This window comes from Chiloscyllium plagiosum, chromosome 10, assembly GCF_004010195.1.
Source record: "Chiloscyllium plagiosum isolate BGI_BamShark_2017 chromosome 10, ASM401019v2, whole genome shotgun sequence".
NCBI classification, from domain to species: domain Eukaryota; kingdom Metazoa; phylum Chordata; class Chondrichthyes; order Orectolobiformes; family Hemiscylliidae; genus Chiloscyllium; species Chiloscyllium plagiosum.
This window is the reverse complement of record NC_057719.1, coordinates 10,501,656-10,519,975: the sequence shown is the minus strand read 5'-3', so window position 1 is coordinate 10,519,975 and position 18,320 is coordinate 10,501,656. Positions and strand designations below refer to the sequence as shown.

General features: G+C 43.9%; 1 protein-coding gene across 37 annotated transcripts in view; it reads left to right on the top strand.

The window, feature by feature from the left end:
- The first annotated feature begins 2,553 nt into the window (after positions 1-2,553).
- The window catches only part of nrxn3a (neurexin 3a), a 2,002,176-nt gene continuing 1,986,409 nt past the window's right edge, over positions 2,554-18,320 (top strand). For 5 of the 37 annotated variants that reach the window (XM_043697004.1, XM_043697002.1, XM_043697009.1 and 2 more), the window contains exon 1: positions 2,568-3,025. The gene's annotated coding sequence lies outside the window, so the exon portion shown is untranslated. Of the gene's footprint in view, positions 3,026-18,320 lie in introns of all 37 variants that reach the window. The other 32 variants (XM_043696995.1, XM_043696993.1, XM_043696990.1 and 29 more) reach the window with 13 other exon arrangements.

Genomic DNA, 18,320 nt, shown 5'->3' with positions numbered 1-18,320 from the left:
GATTTCTCTGTTCTCCCAAGGCTGGTGCTTTCTGTGATTTCACTTAGCATCACTCCACTGTCGAGGACTCGGCTCTGAAGTTCTCTCTCAAAATTTCTCTCTCATCTTCTTTAATATGCTCCTTAAGATCTCTCTCTTTCCTCAGGGTTGGCTTAATATAACGAAGTCACATCATTGTTGAACCGTTCCCACAATCCAATGCACTCACCTTAAATCCACATTGGATCCAGGGGGACAGAAGAGGAGTAGATCATTAGGCCCAAGTAATGTCTGTTCCGTCAGTTGGCATTGTTCTATCTCAATGTCAATCTGTTACCCTCTGCATCGGCCCCCTTCTGATGAAGGGCTTCTGCCCAAAAAGTCGATTCTCCTGCTCGTCAGATGCTGCCTGACTTGTGCTTTTCCAGCACCACACTCTCAACTCTGACTCTCCAGCATCTGCAGTCCTCACTTTCATCTGGTTGGCTTAATATATCTTGCTATGGCTTGCCCTCTGAAGTGCATTGGGAAATCATATTGTGTTCAAGGGCTACATAAATAAAATTTGTTGGCTGATATGCTACAAATTTCGTTAGGATGACATTTGTTTGAAACCCATTCCTGTTAGGGTATGAAATGTCAAATATATTGAGTATATGCACATATTTTACACAGATGAGCTTTGCATCCCTGCTCTTAACCATGTCATATTGAGACTTCTGGAATTGTTTATGTAGATGCAAGATCGGTTGTTCAACTTAATTTTCAAACTGATAGATTTTTGTTCACCAAAAAAAGTGGGAATATGCGGCACATGCAATTAGTTCACAAATCAGCTGTGAATCAAAGTCCCCAAGTTAAACTGCCTCACCCTTGTTCAGTAAGTAATTAGTAAGGCAATTGGTATGTTGCAGTTTTTTCATTGGGAGAGGATTTGTGTCAAGAGCAATGATCCATTAATGCAGCCAGATTAGGGCCTTAGTGAGACTACACCTGGAATATCATGTGCAGTTATCTTCACCTTACATAAGAAAGGACATATCTTTACACGGGGATTGCACTGAGCATGCACCAGACTGATTCCTGGGATGACAGGTTTGTCATTGAGAGGAGATTAGATTGACAAGGTTTTTTTGGTTTGTGGGGTGTGCGTGTCACTTACTAGGGGAGCAGTCATTGCCCATCACTAATTGCCCAGAGGGCAGTAAAAAGTCAACCACATTGCTGTGGGCCTTGGGTCACATGTAGGCCAGGTCAGGTAAAGATGGCAGATTTCCTTCCCGAAAGGGCATTAGTGAACTAGATGGGATCCCTCCCAACAATTGGCAATGGATTCGTTGTCATCATTAAACCCTTAATTCCAGATTTTTATTGAATTCAAATTCCACTATCTGCCAAGGGTGGTTGAGACCAAGATCCCTAGAACATTACCTGGCTCTGGATTAATGTCTGGCGGTAATACCACTAGGCCATCACCTCCTCATGAGACGGAATCTTATGGAAATGTATAAGATTTTGATGGAGGTGGAAGACTCAATATAGGATGATGCTTCCTCTGTCTATGGACTCGGGGAGGGTTGTGGTCTCAGGATATGAGGTAGGGCAGTTAGGACCGAGATGAGGGTAATTTTTTTGTGAAACTTTGGAATTCTCTACCACAGATAGCTGTGAAGGCCAAGTCACTGAACATGTTTAATAGAGAGAGAGATTTCTGGACACTTCGATTCCCTCCGGTGATCTATCTTAAAGTGCAGAGCTTGCAGTCTTTCGCGATTTATTGAGGGACTTGTGTAGGAGAAATTCAGAAAGAGGCGGCAAATGAGATCAGACTTTAAGAAAACACTTTGGGTGGCACGGTGGCACAGTGGTTAGCACTGCTGCCTCACAGTGCCAGAGACCCGGGTTCAATTCCCGCCACTGTCTCTGTGGAGTTTGCACATTCTACCCATGTCTGCATGGGTTTCCTCCGGGTGCTCCGGTTACTTCCCACTGTCCAAAGATGTGCAGGTCAGGTGAATTGGCCATGCTAAATTGCCCATAGTGTTCGGTGAAGGGGTAAATGTATGGGAATGGGTCTGGGTGGGCTGCTCTTCGGAGGGTTGGTGTGGACTTGTTGGGCCGTAGGGCCTGTTTCCACACTGTAAGTAATCTAAGTAAAGGAACCAAGGATTACGAGGGGATTGGTGCGGAGGGTAGCAGAATGACATTGAGATAGAACCATAAATGGTGGAACAGACATGACTGGGCCTAATGATTTGCTCCTCTTCTGTCCCCCTGGATCCAATGTGGATTTAAGGTGAATTGTGGGAACCGCTCGACTATGATGCAACTGAAGGACCAGCAAACTCATCTTTCAAACTTCCTAAGTGAACATTCAGTATTCAATTCCACCTCTTGATTCTTTGAACCCCGTTTCAAACTGTTCGCTGCGTTCAGTAATGAAATGTACAGCTTTCCCAGGAAATGAACGAATTGTCTCACACCTCCCACTTACTTTTTTTTTTAAATTATAAACAGCACATTTCTACACCGCCGTCTGCTTTGATATGACCGGCTGGAGGGAGATTCTCTCTCTGCCTGGAGAGCATCAGAAAGCAAAAGGCCGTTTCCTTTTTAAATGGTGCTGTCGGCGGTGTGCAGGGCGGGGTTTAGACGCTGTGTGCAGATGCCAAACTGTGACTTGCTTTGACGAGGGGCTGCCATAAGCCGGAATATCAGGGCAAAGACGGGGAGGGGGAATCGTGACGCGAGGAGTCTGCAGCAGAAAGGGAAGGGAGAGACAGACACACACATACACACAGGGAAAGAGAGAGAGAGCGCAGGGCTGCCGGGTTTTTTTTCTTCTCTCGTTCCCATCACTCTCTCTCTCTCTGTAGCTGAACTGCCAGTATCTCCCACAGCTACTGGGACATCTCCAGCCGTTCAACCCCACTCGGAATCGATCTCGCCATCGGAAGGGATTTAACGGAGGGAATCGGATTTGACTTGTGTATCTGTGCATGTGTGCGTGTGAGAGTGAAGGTCTGTCCGGGACAAGTCCTGCAAGGTACGATTTTGGGATAGAGGAAATGAAATGAAATTCTTTCTGCTTGCACTTAACCAGCCGGTTCGTGCACTGGCGTTTTCTCGTGTTGTCTGGGGATAAGGCACCAGTGTTAAATTCTAGCCTGCGACTGAAGTGGACAATCGAATACCTTTTGGGGTGGGTGGGGTGCAATTGGAGTCACTTGATTATGTGGGGCAGCCCTGGCTTGAAAGTTGTGACATTTTCTGCCTCCCCAGAATGAACAGATTGCAGCTTCAAGTCTGAAATGTAAGACCATTGCCTGGAATTGTCAGCAGGTCAGCCAGCGCCTGTGGAGGGGGAGAGATTTGCTGCTGTGTTTAGTTGGTTTTGTTGAAAGTGTGGGGACGGACTGTGTGTTAAGCAATAACGATATTCGTTAGCCCCCTCCCGGTGACACTGCAAAGTAAGGTCGGCGTGGATCCCAGTCATCATATCGACCGCACACTCCGATTACGTTGACCTGCCGGGGGCCAAGTGATCTATCTTAAAGTGCAGAGCTTTCAGCCTTTCGCGATTAATCGAGGGACTTGTGTAGGAGAAATTCAGAAAGAGGCGGCAAATGAGATCAGACTTTAAGAAAATACATGGGATGTAGTAAGGGCTGGGAGCGGAAGAAAGCAGTGGATGAGCAGAGAGCTGTGGATGCTGGAAAGCTGAAGCTAAACCAGACAGCGTGTTTTTGTGTGTTTTATTTTGTTACAGATATAGTGATGTTTGATGCTAGATTTGGGAGGAAAGCAGAAGGTTGGCACCAGGGAATAGAAACGGTGCGGTCAGTGTGGGCCGAATGGTCTCAGTGTACGCTGTAACAATTCAGTGATTGTCAGTCTGACTGTATCACTCTCTCTCACACACACACATCCGTTTTAGCTTCTTTCTCCTTGATAGAACCCAGTCCACGGCGCCGTTAGCACCCCCCCCCCCCCCAGGCGACCGAACCTGGTTTACAATCGCGCCAAATGTTACACAAATCATCTGGTCTGGGGGGAAAAAAACCCGACAGCGTGCCATAGTAAAACGTGATGGTGTGGGGGCGAAAATTGCATCAACTTTCCCTCCGGGGGTCGTGGTTAAGGGGTGGTGGTAGTGTGTGTGGGAGGGGGGGGGGTGTTCTCGTTTCGCCCTTGGTGATCATTGACAGAGGTCAAGCCAACTTTATCGCGGATGCGTCGCCGGCTCTTTCTGACTTGTTTTATTTGTTTTATTTTTAAATTCCTGCCTGCGCGCTTTAAAGTTGCTCCGCGTTCTGCCATACAAGTGTGCGGGAATTAAAACTGGATCAGTTCTTCGCCACCATCCCCCCCTTCCCCCTCCCGGCCATCCCCTATTTATTCTCAGAACCCCCCACCCACCCCCCGAACACTCGTGCGCTTTTCATATTTCGATGCAGGAAAATGTTTGCGTTTTGTTTTTTCGGGAGATTCACACCTGGAGCTTGAGCTCTTTTATTTTGAAATTGTTGCAAAAATTGCAGCTGGAAATTGAACGAGGTACCGAAACGTTTACGCAGTGAAAGATTAAAGTGGGCATTTATAGCCATATCCAGAGAGAGAGAGAGAGAGATAGGAGATGGACAGAGAATAATATGCCGACATAATAAACAGAAACTGAGACAAAACAGTGCGGGCAACAGCACCAGGATTGCAAACAGAGGTGGAATATTTGGTTTTGTGTGTGTGTGCCCGTTTAAGTCTTCATTTGTAAACAGCGGGATCTTCTCCATGATAGAAATCCTTCCTCCTAATAACATAGGAGTCTTCCCAGCCCATAGGGCTTCTCTGTTATTTGGGGGGTGGAAGACACAATTGCCGGTGGTTAATCCTGAGGGCTAACCTCAGGGCAGGGGAGAGGTTGAGTAGGAAAGTCCTCCATGGTAACTTCAGCCGGTGAAGTTCAGAGTTGAACCCACACTTGGCTTCACTCAACCACCCAACCGATCTCCAAGTGAGGTTAGAGGGTAAGTGCGAGATTCCCGGGATAGATCCTGTCCATCCGCTGGGGATGTGCCGCTATAATCGTTAACCCCCTCTTCCAAACGCCCCTTTCCCACTGCCATGTGCTGACCTCCACCCCTGGGAGCCTGTGTTCTTTCGCCCCTCTCTGTGTTCATTTCTCTTCCCCCCCCCCCCCCCCAATTTTCCCTATTCAGAGATGTTACAACGTAGGTCGGGAGCAGGTGGCACTTCAACCTGAGACCCCTAGCTGAGAGGGAGGGACACTCGACCACAACTACACCCTTTTTTTGTTGCAACAATACATTTCTGAATTGCCTCAGACTTTAATGAAAAGTTGGTCTGCTTTTATTTAGGGCCGATATTAGCTGAACTGGAAATGGTGCGGGAGGGGAGAAGGGGTTCAGAAGGATTAAATTGCATCGTCTGGGAGTATTTTTGTTTTTTTTTAAAACAAGTATTGGCTGGGCATATTTTGCGAATTACTCCGGGTTTATGGATGACTAAGTTTTAGAATTCCACTGTTGGGGGTAGGCGTTAGGGTTAGTTAGCGGGCAGCGATGATACACAATGTCTGAAGTTAACGAAATAGCCTTTGAATTATGGTTGTGTATGTTTGGGGCTATCAAGTGAACGCCCCAGTGTGTGTGCGCTCTCCAGTGTGTTGTCTGTACACATCTGGTTTCACTCTCGCCGTTTTAAATCGGAATGTTTAGCAAACGCCGATTATTTAATCAGATTGGAAGGAGGGGTTGGAGGGGGGTAACAAAATAACACGTAGACTGAGTCCCACACCACCCCCCAAACAAGGATTTAACCATATTGAAAAGCTTTGTCGACGGCGTATTCACCATCTCACCCTCCCCAGCAACCCAGCGTCGATTTTGCATCTCTATCACAGAAGATGAAATTTAATTGTACTTGGCTTCTCGTGAGCGCTAAATGTCAGTGTTCGCAAAAAACAAAAAACAAAAATGCAACGCAGCTGGTGAAATGGCAGAAATTGTTTCTTGGGGAGGGGGAAGAGTGTACCGTCGAGTCGTTGAAGCGTAACTTTTTTTTTATTTCAAAGAGGCAGAGCGGTTCTCAGGCAGAGGGGGAAAAAATCCAAAAATCGAAATTGCAGGAGAACCTCAGCAGGTCTGGCAGCATCTGTGGGAAAAGGCAAGGTTAACGTTTCGAGTCCAGTGACCCATCTTCAGATTCAAATAGTGCATTTGAACATATTGGTGTCTACATGATTACTTAGAATACCTAGTCAGGCAGGCCGTGATGTGATCTAATATTCATTTCACAAGCTGTACATAAAATTATAGCCTGCAGGGAGTTGCCATTAATGATGGGTTTTTAATATATATATATGTATATATATAAAAAGATAAACCATTTGCTGTGGAGGCGAGGGACAGCGAAATAGCCTTAAATGTGAGCAGTCGATATTTACCGGATCGGCTAACTCAGGGATGGTATTATATGCTTTGTGAAGGAGGTGAGACTTGAACCCAGTCTGCCTTGTTTAGAAGTAGCGACATGACCATTGCACCACAGAAGCTCAGCCCGGGTAAAAGTGTGATACAATCGGGCGGATAGAATGGGTCTCTGAGCCACTCCGGCAGCTCTAAGTGTACAGGCCATTCAGGGTCTGACCATAGTAGATGCCTATATTTTGTCTTCGATCCAGTCCAGTGTCTTCAGCTCCCCCCCCGTACAGAGAGGAAAATATATGCAAAAGTTGACATTCGGCCTCGGTCGGGTATCCCACCACCGAGAGAACTGGCTCTTTCTCGACAAATCTCAGAGAGGGAATAGGGGAATTCGGGGGGTGAAGTCAGGGGAAGGGAGGCGGTGGTCTTTCGGGTTGAATCCGTCTGCTTCACATTTTTGGGAACAGCGGGACACGGTTCAGTGAAAACTTTATGGGAATGTTTGGCAATGAGGAACTCTGGGCTTGGGAGGAAAGGTGCGCCCCCTCCCCCCCCAAAAAAACTCTCAAGTGGAGGGGACCTGGATGTTTAGTTTTGGTCTATGTGTTTTCCTATTCGGATGCAGCGTGCCCCCGAGGGGTGGGTGGGGGAGTGGGTAGCTTTCTGTCAAAGGTGCACGTCTGCAGCTTTCCTACCTCTGTCTGCTGCATCATTTCTTTCCTCAGTGGAGTGGGCGATGCTGCCTGTCTCGGGCCCGCCGGTGGTCTGCTTGTGTTTGTGTTTTCTACGGAGCGCGCTCCCGGCGCGTGACTGGAGCGCCCGGGTAGCGCGCTCCCGATCCCGCGGGTAAGAAGTGGGGGGGGGTGGAGGAGTGATGGCGAGGCGCGGCAGGGAGTGCAGCATCAAGCATTGGAAAGCCCATCACCTTGAGGTAGAAGAACCTTGATTTGATTTTTGTTAAGAGACAATAATTGGGTAGTTTTCTTTTTAAGAATACACCTTGGAATCATAGAATCGTTACAGTGTGGAAACAGGCTCTTCGGGGCAGCAAGTCCACACCAACCTTGAAAGGGTTCAGAAAAGATTTACAAGGATGTTGCCAGGGTTGGAGGATTTGACCTATAAGGAGAGGCTGAACAGGCTGGGGCTGTTTTCCCTGGAGCGTCAGAGGCTGAGGGGTGATCCTATGCAGGTTTACAAAATTATGAGGGGCATGGATAGGATAAATAGACAAAGTCTTTTCCCTGGTGTCGGGGAGTTCAGAACTAGAGGGCATAGGTTTAGGGTGAGAGGGGAAAGATATAAAAGAGACCTACGGGGCATTTTTTTCATGCAGAGGGTGGTACGTGTATAGAATGAGCTGCTAGAGGAAGGCTGGTACAATTGCAACATTTAAGAGACAGTTGGATGGGTATATGAATAGGAAGGGTTCGGAGGGATATGGGCTGGGTGCTGGCAGGTGGGACTAGATTGGGTTGGGATATCTGGTCGGCATGGACGGGTTGGACCGAAGGGTCTGTTTCCATGCTGTATCCCAATTCCCCTGCTACACTACATTTGCCCCTGACTAATGTACCTAACCTACACATCCCTGACCAATGTGGGCAATTTAGCATGGCCTGCACGTCTTTGGACTGTGGGAGGAACACACACACACACAAACTTCATGCAGACAGTTACCCAAGTCTGGGATCGAACCAGGTTCCCAGGTGCTGAGAGGCTACAGTGCTAACCACTGAGCCACTACACTAACCCTTTGGTTTGAAACAAAAATAATCACCTCTTGCATTTAGGAATGACAGGAGGTATTCCATTAGATCAGGATCTGGACAGAAGATAGGAGGAATCTGTTTTCTCAGAGGGTTGTGAATCTATGGAATTCTTTCAGGTATTGAGGCTGGGTCCTTAATTATATTCATGAGATGGACAGATTTTTAATCAGTTAGGAGATCCAGTGTTATAAGAAAAAGGCAGAAAGTAGAATTAAGGATTATCAGCCTCATTGAATGGTAGAGCAAACTCGATGGGCAGAATGGTCTACGTCTGCTTCTATATCTTGTGGTCTTAACGGCCTGCAAAGTTTGCATTGACTCCAGCTCATTCTTTTTATTAAAAAAATTCACTCAAAGGATGGTCCACTGGAGTGATTCCAGAGATGAGGAACTTTTCGTTAATTCAATCATGGGATGTGGACGTTACTGGCCTGCCGGTATTTATGCTCCTAGTTGAGAAGGTGATGGTGAACTGCTTTCTTGAATTACTGTGGTCTACATGCTGTAGGTAGATCCACAATGCCAATAGGGAGGGAATTCCAGAATTTTGATCCAGCGAATGTGAAGGAATGGCGATGTATTTCCAAGTTAGGATGGTGAGTGGCTCAGTGGGGAACTTGCAGGTGGTGGTGTTCCCATGAAGCTGCTGCTCTGTTCTTCAAGATGGAAGCAATCATGGGTTTGGAAGTTGCTGTCTAAGGATCTTTGGTGAATTTCTGAAATGCATCTTGCAGATAGTACACACTTCTGCTAGTGAGCGTCAGTGGTAGAGGGAGTGGATGTTTGTGGATGTGCTGCCAGGCAAGCGGGCTGTTTTGTTTGGGATAGCGTCGAGTTTCTTGAGTGTTATTGGAGCTGCACCCATCTAAGTAAGTGGTTCGTATTCCATTCCACTATGGACCTGTGCCTTGTAGATGGTGGATAGGCTTTGGTGGTCAGGAGGTGAGTTGATTGCCCCTCTATTCCCGGCCTTTGACCTGTTCTTGTGGCCACTGTATTTTGGTGGTGAATCCAGTTGACTTTTTACTCAATGGCAACTTCAGAACGTTGATTAATGGGTGATAAGTTAGGTAAATAACTTGAGAAAGTTAGGTCTCTGTTTTTTCTTGGAGCCGAGAAACCTGAGAGGAGAAATGATAGAAACTCATGTGCAGTCTGGGCAGAGTAGATAGTGAAAAACTGTTTCTGCTGGAAGAAGGATGGTGAATGAGAGCACATGGATTTAAAGTAACTGGCAATATAAGCAAAGGAGACATGAGACTGAATCTTTCTAACTCGGTGAGTGGTTGGGATCTGGGATACACTACCGAAGAAAATGATGAGTCAGGATGACTTGAGATATTGGAGGAACTTGAGTCATTATCTGTAAAGGAAGAATGTGCAGGATTATAAGACCATAAGACATATGAGCGGAAGTAAGGACATTCGACCCATCGAGACCACTCCACCATTCAATCATGGCTGAAAGGCATTTCAACGCCACTTACCCGCACTCTGCCCATGTCCCTTAATTCCTTGTGGAATTAAGAATTTATCAATCTCTGCGTTAAAGACATTTAACATTCCGGCCTCCACTGCGTTCCGTGGCAATGAATTCCACAGGCCCATCGCTCTCTGGCTGAAGAAATGTCTCCTCATTTTCATTTTAGATTGACCCCCTCTAATTCTAAGGCTGTGCCCTCAGGTCCTAGTATCCCCACTGGATGGAAGCAAATTCCCAGTGTCCACCCTTTCTAAGCCATGCATTATCTTGTAAGTTTCTATTAGGTCTCCCCACAACCTTCTAAACTCTAATGAATACAATCCCAGGATCCTCAGCCATTCGTCCTATGTTAGACTTTCCATTCCAGGGATCGTCTGTGTGAATCTCCACTGGATAGGCTCCAGTGGCAGTATGTCCTTCCTGAAGTGTGGGGCCCAAAACTGGACATAGTATTCTAAATAGGGCCTAACCAGAGCTTCACAAAGTCTCAGTAGCACATCGCTGCTTTTACATTCCAACCCTCTTGAGATAAATGACAATTATGACAAAGGGTAGGTGAATGGCATTGAGTGTGTTGCTCAGTAGGAGAGCCAGCGTAGACACAATGGCTGACTGGCCTTATGTGCTTATAACTATTCTGTGATCAGAGCATCACTGGTAAACACGCATTTATTGCTCATCCCTAACTGTCCTTGAGAAGGTGGTGTGTCACCTCTTTGAAATTTTGTGCCAACAGTTTAGGCAGCATTAATGGTTTGCTAGATCTTCCTGAAGAAGGGTTACTCCCGAAATGTTGACTTCTCCACCTTCTTCTGCCTGGCTTGCTGTGTTCTTCCAGCCTTCTGCTTGTATACACCAGACCATTTCAAAGGGCAATTATAAGTCAATTGTATTACTGTTGGCTCTGGAGTTACCTAGCAGATAAACAAGATTAGCACTGTAGGTTTCTTTTCTGAAAAAGCTTTATTCAACGCGTTGGGTTTTGATGGCACTGTGGTAGACCTCACAGTTGCTTTGGCTGCTGCCAATTTTTTATTCCAGATTTCCATAATTAACTGAATTTAAATTCTCTTTGGCTTGATGGGAGTTGAACCGATGGCTCCGGATCATACATGCAGTTGGCTTCTGGATTACTCGTCCAGCTATACAACCCTCTCTCAATATGCTGCAGTCCAGCAGTCTTTGTAGTTTTGTCTCTAAGAGAAAATGGAGGGAAATGATTGATTTGACCTTTCATTGGAATCATCCAAGTAGTTCATTTAGTACCTCATGGCAGAGAGAATGGAAAAACCCAAAGGAACTGTATGAACCCGAGATTTACCTTTTTACCCCTTTTTGCTTCTGTTTCCATGGTTTATGAGCTAAAGACGTGCTTCAAGGATAGCAAACCTAAACTTGTCATCAGTTTGATAAGGAATGTCTTGCATGAATAATTCACTTGCTCTTATTTTGGTATTGACTTGGAGTGCGCAATATCAAAATGAAATGTTTAAAGGACCAATAGTATTTATTGCCAACATAACTGTTCATATTTTTACGATGTAATTTCTTCTCAGAGTCTTTTAGTGTAAAAAAAAACTTGCAGAGCAGCTGTTAATCCAGGTGAGAATGGTTATTGAACAATCAAGGCCATTGTACAGAATTGCTGAGAACTAGCTTAAGGCAGCTGTTAAGTCCTATCGCCTACAGCGATTCGTAGTCTTGGCCCACACACACGTATGATGGTCTAATGGGCCAGGATTACTAGGCTACTGAGCCATGTGCAGGAACACTAAAATAAGGAGGAGGATAAATTGGATGGCAAATATTTTTATTCCATCATCGCTGGTCTTCTGTTAATCTTGGCATCGATATTGAGTCTCAGAGGATAGCAGAAGTTCATCATTAGCCTTACTTATAATTAATAGGCTATTTATCTCTGATATTTACTTTCTTTTAATGGGTAGAGGTTCTGTGGATGACATAAATATTTGACAGTTCTTTATTGTGTGCATACCAACTCAATATAAATTGGGAAGTGTTGCTGAATCTTCAGTTTACTTGATCTAAACATTTTAAACCTGTCATTTGCAAATGCTTGTTTAGAACGTAATTACATTGTTATGTTGATGCATGCTGATGGAATGTCGAACAGATATTGTTGCAAGGCTGGCTATCAATAACGGAGGACACAATCAGAGACATGATATGTAGCTAGAAATTTTTTTACCTATGGCAATAGAAGCATGCATGGAAATTATTGCTTGGCAGAACATAACTTAAACATTGTTAAAATGAGACATTGGCAAAATTCAATCAAAGTTTCTATTGCCTTGCAGTTATCAGTACTGGAATGCAAGAATACCAACTTTAGAAAGGAAACAATAATATATATAAATACGTGATATGAATGATAAAGTTTCCATAGTCCGACTGTACTGAGGGGCAGCTATCTCATTTGAGAGAGGCAACTACTGATGGTTTAATTCACATCTCAAATGAAGGGCGAGATTGGGAAGGAGAATCTTTCATGATAAGCTCAGCCAGTACAGGAACTGAACCCATGCTGTTGGTGCTATTCTGCTTCTCAAACCTGCTGTCCAGCTAAATGACCCCCCTACACCCCCAGTGCAAATGTGTAAACTTATACAACTGTTTTTTTTCTCAGTTGGGTATTTCAACCTTGAGTTCACGACTAAACCTCCGACTTCATGACTCTCTTTCACAATGTTTGAATGTCCAGAATATTTGAACCAAAGGAACAATTTTATTGGTTTCCTTGATATAATCATGGATTTCCTCTGTAGCATGAAAGGCTTCTACAAATGTTGACTGTTGACACTTTCTGACTTGACCACAAAGGCTGAGAATAGTTGAGCTAATGTAAAACTTATCAATATTTTCAGAAGGGTTTGACCAATTGGAATAAACACTCTTCTTTAAATACTACAGAAATTGCTTTATTAACAACTCCAGGCTTGAACCAAATTATGTGGAAGGCAAATGCCACAAATAACGTGATTTCTGCAGCTTTTTATTTTGAAATGTTTTTCTTTCCAGCAAAAACCATCTATCATGATGTTGTTGCACATAAAATCAACTGCTCGGGTAACTAAGGTTGTAGTTTCATTAACCATTGTCCAGCTGGACAGAGTAGAATTACATTCGGGTGTCAATTAACCTTCAGTGGTTAAAAAATATCAGCAAATAGCAAACATCTCACTTTACCCCTTTTTTTTCTTTGACTGCCTATGTGTGATTGTCTGACCAAAAGAGATCTGTACGCACATGTCTCTATTTCACTTTTGTGAGAGTTTTGCATTTAGGAATTGATTATTTAAGGTATATATACATTATAGGCTCACAGTACACCTGCAGCAGAACTGTAAATGCCCAAGTGTAGTGAAGTTTTCTGCCTCCTGGGTTCTCCTGCCTCAGAGTGGTAATCCAAATGCATATTTTTAATCTGTTCCTCACACGATGTCTAAAACAATCTTGACACCTTCCACTGTAATAGACCTAAAAGTCAGAGGCACAGTTTGACTTTCATATATTCATTCAGGTCAGTTTTGCATCGATGCAAAACTAGTTGGATAACTGCACCCTGGTTAATATTCCATTTTGGGTTTATCTATTTATTTATTCATTCATCTATTGCTATGGTTAGCTTGGTTGGCTGAATGGCTGGTTTGTAATACTGGTTTATGGTTTATTATCCATCCCTCATTGCCCAAAGGTCAGTTAAGAATTGATTACATTGCTATAGATCTGGATGGCCTTCAGGTCGCACTGGGTAATTACAGCAGGTGTCCTTCCCTAAAGAACATCAGTGAACTGGAATTTTTAAAATGACAATTGACACTAGTTAAATAGTCACTAATAGGTCAGCTTTTACACTGGGTTATATTACTAGGAACTTCACACATGCATGCACATTCCGTATTTCATGGTGTCATTGCCAAATGCAAATTTATGAACCACACTTAAAATAGGAAAAACTCCAGGATTAGAAAATACTAGAGCCACAATGTCTGCAGGCTCTGAAATTACACTTTCATGAATAAAACCAGAATTTTGGTATTTAGTCTGAGTAGCAGTAATTAATCCCAGTGATGGGTACATTAGATTAAAGAAGTTGGTTAGATATTGTAGCCTTAAAAGCATTCACCTACATTTTATAAGATAATTAATAAGTCATATTTTAGAGTATAATGTTATTGTACCTACAGTGAAATAAGGATGCACATTTTAGTGTAGTAAAACAGGAGATTTTTGTATGCTATGTACTTCTGGCACTTAACAAATGAATTGCAGTAATGTAACAATATTTTACAAAACAAAGAAATACCTTAACTTACTGAATTCAATAAGAGTCATAGAGATGTACAACACGGAAACAAATCCTTCGGTCCAACTTGTCCATGCCGACCAGGTATCCCAACCTAATCTAATCTCATTTGCCAGCACTTGGCCCATATCCCTCGAAACCCATCCAGATGCCTTTTAAATGCTGTAATTGTACCAGCCTCCACCACTTCCTCTGGCAGCTCATTCCATACACACACCTCTGTGTGAAAAGGTTGCCTCATAGGTCCCTTTTAAATCTTTCCCCTCTCACCCTAAACCAATGCCCTCTGGTTCTGGAGTCCTTCACCCCAGGGAAGATACCTTGTCTATTTCTCCTATCCTTGCTCCTCATGGATCGGATAAAAACTCTATAAGGTCACCCCTCAGCCTCCGACTTTCCAGGGAAAACAGCTCCAGCCTATTCAACCTCTCCCTATAGCTCAAATCCTCCAACCCTGGCAACATCCTTGTAAATCTTAGCTGAACCATTTCAAGTTTCACAACATCTTTCTGATAGGAAGGAGAGCAGAATTGCATGCAATATTCCAAAAGTGGCCTAATCAATGGCCATGTACAGCTGCAACTTGACCTCCCAACTCCTATACTCAATGCTCTGACCAATAAAGGAAAGCATTCCTGATGCTCTCTTCACTATGCTATCTACCTGCGACTCCACTTTCAAGAAAATATGAACTTGCACTCCAACGTCTTTTTGTTCATCAACTCCCATTGCGTTTCAGTCCTGCTCTGATTTGCTGTTCTAAATTAAACTCCATCAGCCTCTCCTTGGTCCATTGCCCCATCTGATCAAGATCGCGCTGTAATCTGAGGTAACCTTCTTCGCTGTCCACGACATCTCCAAATTTGGTGTCATCTGCAAACTTTATTAACTATACCTCCTATGTTCAAATCCAAGTCATTTATATAATTGTCAAAAAGCAGTGACCCCAGCACCAATCCTTGTGGCATTCCACTGGCCACAGGCCTCCAGTCTGAAAAGCAACCCTCCACCACCACCCTCTGTCTTCTACCTTCAGGCCAGTTCTGTGTCCATATAGCTAGTTCTGCCTGTATTCCCTGGCATCTAACCATGCTAACCAGTCTCCCATGAGGAACTTTGCTGAACGCCTTACTGAAGTCCATCTTGATCATAACTGCCACACTGCCGTCATGAATCCTCTTCGTTACTTCTTCAAAAAACTCAATCACGTTCATGAGACATGATTTCCAATGCTGACTATCCCTAATCAGTCCTTGCCTTGTCAAATACATGTACATCTTTGTCCCTCAGGATTCCCTCCAGCAACTTGCCTACCAATGATGTCAGGCTCACCGGTCTATAGTTTCCTGGCTTTTCCTTACTAACTTTCTTAAATAGTGGCACCATGTTAGCCAACCTCCAATCTTCCAGCACCTCACCTGTGACTATCGATGATACAAATATCCCAGCAAGTGGCCCAGCAATCACTTCCCTGCAGAGTTCGGGTTTATTCACAAGTTTATTTTTGCTCTGAACTTGTTTCAGATTTAGCACTGTGTGAAGCTACATGACAAAGTTTACCATAATTTGTTTCCTGGGACTCAGTTCAACAGTGGGAAAATCTGTTTAAAGTCTCCCGTCTCCCTGAGAAATTATGGGCTGCTTGAGGATTATTGATCAAGAGATGAGTTGGTCATGGCTGGATTGGAATGATGCCTGCAATGGGATAAAGAGGTTGGGAGATATTTGCCAGGATAGTTGAGTCTGGTGAATCATTTTCACTTCACCTGATTCAACAGGATTATTTTATTGAAATAGTAATTAATTTTATTGAAATAGTATGGTCCACAGAAGAATCCTTAAACAGCACAATAGCTCCGTGCTTAGCACTGCTCTCTCAGTGCATCAGAGATCTGGGCCTGATTCCTTGGGTGACTGTGTGGAGTTTGCATATTTTCCATGTCTGTGTGGGTTTCCTCTGGGTGCTTCTGATTCCCCTCACACTCCAAAGGCGTGCACGCTGGGTGGATTGATCATGCTGAATTGCCCATAGTGTCCAGGGATGTGAGGCTTGGTGGACAAGTCATGGGAAATGCAGGGTGATTGGGTAGGGAGGGTCTGGGTGGGATGCTCTTTGGAGGGTCACTGTGGGGCTCATTGAGCTGGATGGCTTGCTTCCACACTGCAGGGATTCTTTGATATGCTACTCATCGGCCCATGGTAATTTTACGGCCTTTGGGATTCTAATTGACTATCAAAGATGTTTAATACCTGTTTCATGTTACCTTAAAAGAAAGTCATTTAAATTTAACAGTGTGAGCAGTGCTGATGAACGGGGTCTGCAGATTGTCCCACTGCTGAATTGATATACACTGTGCATGATTTACATCTGAAAACTATGAACAACACAAACCAATTTCTGCCCCACATTATACCACAAGACACAAGATGGCAAGCAACATGAGTTTGACTGGGACAACACTACTATTATAGGACAAGCCAAACAGAGAACAGCCAGGGAATTCCTAGAGGTATGGCACTCATCCACAGATTCAATCAATAAGCACATCGACCTGGACCCAATATACCGACCACTGCAGTGGACAGCTGGAACTGACAACCGGAAGCAGCAGATTCAAACCACTATAAATGCCGGAGGAAAGATCACAGAAGTGTTTCACAGGAGGCTCCCAAGCACTGAGGATGTCACCTAGACAGGGGACGAAATGTCTGCAGCACAAATGCCCAGCTCCACGAACAGAACCACAACAATAAGACACGAGTGGAATTGTTGGGGAAAAATGAAATTGTACTTTGTTCTCAATTTGCCAAAAAATTCTCTCATCATGCAGTACATTAAAATAGTGATCAGTGCCTTTTGTATTTAGCCCGTAATACATTATGGATCTGAATTCAAAAGGTACTGTAGATTGGCATTTGTATGTAGATTGGATACTGAGCACTTGAGGATACATCAAAGCCTATTTTTCAAGCTCAATAGTGTGATTATGGGCAATGTATAATTATCTTTTTATGTTTACTCTTTGTCGCAAATGTTTATAATTGTAGCTAAATGTGATGAGCAGAAAAGAGGAGCAGCTCTCAAAGCATCAATATACTTTTTGAACAATCCTACTGTTGCTGCACTTGCTGTCACTGCCTGAAATCATGTTTCAGTTGGTGTCTTATTACAGACATAGAAACCATTCTAAATAAAAATTCATTAAGAACTCCAGTCAGTGGTCGAATGTTGATCGCAGTATTCAAGTATGTAATCACGGAAGACATATTTATTACCAGCTCCGATCCATAATATTTATTTTAGACTAATCTTCTCAAATTACGATTCCAGTCTTTCATTCCATTTCTGTATTGCAGAGTGTTTAAGTTGCTTTTGATTGAATGTATATCAGAGCATGTATTATTATTGTGCAATAAAATGCGAGCTTTGTGAACTATGCAGACAGAGAGTTGGAAATTATGCCTATCATCAAATAACTTTTCTTTGAGGTATGGAAGTAGTATTGTCATGGTAGGAAATCCAGATGTGTAACTTCAATTTGAGTTGAGAATAACTGTGGGGGCATGTTCTGCACCAGAGATCATAAATATACATAGGCACTAATAAGGGGGTCAATGGTCTAGTGATAGTCATAGAGATGTACAGCATGGAAACAGACCCTTCGGTCCAACCCGTCCATGCTGACCAGATATCCCAACCCAATCTAGTCCCACCTGCCAGTACCTAGCCCATATCCCTCCAAACCCTTCCTATTCAGAAACCCATCCAAATGCCTTTTAAATGTTACAATTGTACCAGTTTCCACCACTTCCACCACTCCACGACCTCAGGGAAAAGACTTTGTCTATTTATCCTATCCATGCCCCTCATAATTTTGTAAACCTCCATAAGATCACCCCTCAGTCTCCGACGCTCCAGGAAAAACAGCCCAGCCTGTTCAGCCTCTCCTTATAGGTCAAATCCTCCAACCCTGGCAGCATCCTTGTAAATCTTTTCTGAACCCTTTCACATTTCACAACATCTTTCTGATAGGAAGGAGACCAGAATTGCATGCAATATTCCATCAGTGGCCTAACCAATGACCTGTACAGCTGCAACATGACTTCCCAACTCCTGTACTCAATACTCTGACTAATAAAGGAAAGCATACCAGACACTGCCTTCACTATCCTACATACCCGCAACTCCACTTTCAAGGAGCTATGAACCTGCACTCCAAGGTCTCTTTGTTCAGCAACACTCCCTAGGACCTTACCATTAAGTGTATAAGTCCTGCTAAGATTTGCTTTCCCAAAATACAGCACCTCGCATTTAT